Source organism: Dermacentor silvarum, chromosome 8, assembly GCF_013339745.2.
Source record: "Dermacentor silvarum isolate Dsil-2018 chromosome 8, BIME_Dsil_1.4, whole genome shotgun sequence".
Classification (NCBI taxonomy): Eukaryota; Metazoa; Arthropoda; class Arachnida; order Ixodida; family Ixodidae; genus Dermacentor; species Dermacentor silvarum.
This window is the reverse complement of record NC_051161.1, coordinates 143,945,337-143,948,647: the sequence shown is the minus strand read 5'-3', so window position 1 is coordinate 143,948,647 and position 3,311 is coordinate 143,945,337. Positions and strand designations below refer to the sequence as shown.

General features: G+C 45.2%; 1 non-coding gene across 1 annotated transcript; it reads right to left on the bottom strand.

The window, feature by feature from the left end:
* Positions 1-319: 319 nt before the first annotated feature.
* On the bottom strand, positions 320-392 carry Trnaa-agc (transfer RNA alanine (anticodon AGC)). Its single transcript has one exon. It is a non-coding gene; the product is annotated as a tRNA-Ala (tRNA).
* Between the last annotated feature and the right edge of the window lie 2,919 nt (positions 393-3,311).

Sequence of the window (3,311 nt, the reverse complement as noted above, 5' to 3'; positions counted from 1 at the left end):
TTGACCGAATGCCTCAAAAATTTCTCTGGATAAATTTTCATACTGCATAAAACACCTTAAACGCACGGAACTATTCACACTAAGCGCGCTTATGTGAATGTTGCTTTTACCCAAGCGCACAAAAAAGCAGAAAGCTTTTCCTGTGGATGCAAATAAACGCGCCATTTCGCAGATCACCATACCTCCGCAAAACTGAGTGGATACATCGACTTTCTCGCAAATGAGTATTGCGGCTGTGTGAAGAAAAAAAAAACACGAAAGCAGCCAGGCTCACAACTCTTGGTAGCGCTTTTTTCTTTGGCGGAAAAAAGAGAAGTCGTGGAGGTGCTGGGTATCGATCCCAGTACCTCTCGCATGCTAAGCGAGCGCTCTACCATCTGAGCTACACCCCCGACACGGTGGCCCGGCAGCCGAGGCACTACCGTACTGTGCTCTTCACGTGAAACTAGGTCGAAGGAAAACCAACGAGGGAGGTGAGGGGGTTGGAGACGACCGATTGCCGCTAGAATGTCGCTTCGCATTATAAACGGACTGTCTGCCGTTCGGAACACGTCTTTGGATTGTGGTGGGAAGAAGAACATCGTCTGTCACATCGACCTAAGCGGGCATGCTTGCATTCCATAAACAAAGAATTAGATGTTTGACTTGGCTCTGAATGTGGGTGCAAAAATAACATGTGACGTCGCTTTATGGTGAAAGTTGAAACAGTGTCAACGAATCGGTGTACTTTCACGTAACCAAACACCAGCGCAGGGAGAGTTCTTTTGCGGGTTTATATTAACGTATTGCCTGCAATTGTGTTTTCAGTGCTTCTGCTAAGTTTCCTTGCGTCAAAGAGTAATTTCTTTCTTATATCTACTAGAAGTTATTTCGTCTTGAAATGGAAATAAACAGGTGATAATGATGATGACGAAACAGATGACTGGTCAAGATATGACTAGTGAACCACTCCATTTTTCCTTATCCATATAAGTCAAATGAACAAATACTTAATGCCACAAAAAGAAAGGGTGAACTGTAACGACACTGACTCATATAGCCTTTACTTGAACTAGTAGGTAACTGCTAGCAACGAAACATTAATATTTTTTAGCTAAATGTAATTGGATTGACCCACTGAATCCTAAAAAAAGAAAAGAAAACTTGAAAGCTGTAAGCAGCACTGCACTTTCATTTCGTGTTAGTCAACTTTCATCACAGAAATACAGGGTTCGAATGGTTTCATATTACAAAAGCCTCACCTAAGAGAATATGTGTACTTGAATGTTTGGCCAACATTACAGCGATTGAGAAATCGAAGTGCGTGTTAAAGCATTTGTAATATTTTGTTAGATAAATGAAAATGTATATTTTTATGCATATAATTAATATGGTCTCTCCTATGGAGCTGGGCTTGGACCGTGCTTTACTCTGCGGCTCTTGAGTTGGGTGGGCGATGCACTGAAACTGGCCACGTCTACATTTCTGTAGCCACCATCAGTCAGCATGTCCTTCAATGCGACCCGTTGAAGACCCCATCTGTCGCATATAGCTCATGATAAACCAGCAAGGCAGGCAGCTACACTTTCGCCAACCTCGTGCATAAGGAAGAGACATAACTTGGGTCAAGGGAAGTCTCCGTAGCTTTACCAGGAGACCCAACCGAATGTTGTTAAGGTGCGCGAAAGCTAAGGTGACAAATCTGTAGGACGCCATTTGCATAACACGGTACCTCGTGAGCAAAACTAATGAACAACATGCTCACCGGAGAAACTCCTTTTGTTAGTAATTCCATCGCACAAACTGAAACTAATGAGCGGACTAGAAGGTTCGCAATGCCAAGTTTTAGTGCTATCCGTAACATCAGGCTACATTCATAGTTGGATAAGAAAATCACCGCTATAGCAGAATCCCTAGTATGCATACTTTTGCTCGGGGGCGTGCATCACACTTGTCGGTCTTGTTAATCATTTTCTACGAAGGAAAATTCTCGTGACCAAAACTTGAGAAAATGAGATATTTGGTTAGGCTTGACGCTCGTGTGTTTAAACCAACCACTGCCATTACTTAGTTGCCCATAAAAGCAGTAAACACCACTCATGCCCTCTCCTTCTACGATGCGAACCTCTTCGAGTATTCCTGCAGCTGCTGTGCCGTCACCGATGCCACCCATTATCGACACTTTCCGACGAATAACGGGACTCCCCTTTTTCGAGAATCATTGAATACCAAGAATCCGCAGTAGGGTTTCCACTTGGGCTTGTTGGTTTTCCATTAAGACCGTGTATCATAGCGCGCAAACAACATGGACAAAAGAGGGAACACGTATAACACACACGAAGCGCTTCGCGTGTGTTATACGTGTTCTCTCTTTTGTCCATGTTGTTTGCGCGCAATGATACACGGCCAAGAATCCGCCATACCGCCATACTTTGCCCCTGCTGACCTTCCAAGTATGCCCCCATGGGTGATCTCCAAAATATGGGTACGCCTCTCTATTCCCGGTATTTCTAAAAAAAATCGTGAATACCTAGTGGGCGCCTTGAAAGCTCTTCCGTGCATGTGTATACAGACGGATCGGTCTCGTCGTATGTGTGAGCTGCGGCTTTCGTCGTGCCTGCGCATCAATTCATTCGATGCTTTCATGTGCATGACAAGATCACACCAACAACTAAGGAAAGACAGCTCTTACAGGGTGTTGGCTCTTCAAACTGCCGAGCTATACACTCTAGCGGAAAAAAGGGACACCACATTATATTTCAATGGATCCACAGTCACTGTGCTGCACCCGGCAACGAACTGGCGATGCCGCAGCTAATAAGGCACTCGAATAACCATGGCCACTGCTTGCAATTCATTTCTCAAGAGCGGACGCCAATTGCCTTCTCTCAAGTGTGATCCGAAAAGTGACAGAGAAGCACAGGGACAATTCAGAAAATAGCCACAGACGACTCCAAATATTGGACCCTACCATTAAATTTAGGCTACCACCAAAAGTTCAGCGCAGCTGGGCCAGTCTTCTGCTCAAACGTAGGCTGGGGGTGGCGTTTACGCGCGGGTACGTGCCCCTCATGCGGCGCACCAAGTCTCCAGGATGTGAGCTGTGCAATGTGAATAAGACTATGGGCCATGTGATACATGACTGCCATCAGTACGTGAAAGAGCGACAGAAGTTAAGCGAGGATATTAGGCGCCTCGACAGCCCATCGTTTTTGAAGGACGTCATTTTAGGCCCTTGGCATGACCTGAAATCTAGATTTCAGGTCATAATGGTTTTACTTGACTTTTTGGAATGTCCAGGCCTGGGCTTAAGGCTTTGAGTCGACCTAATT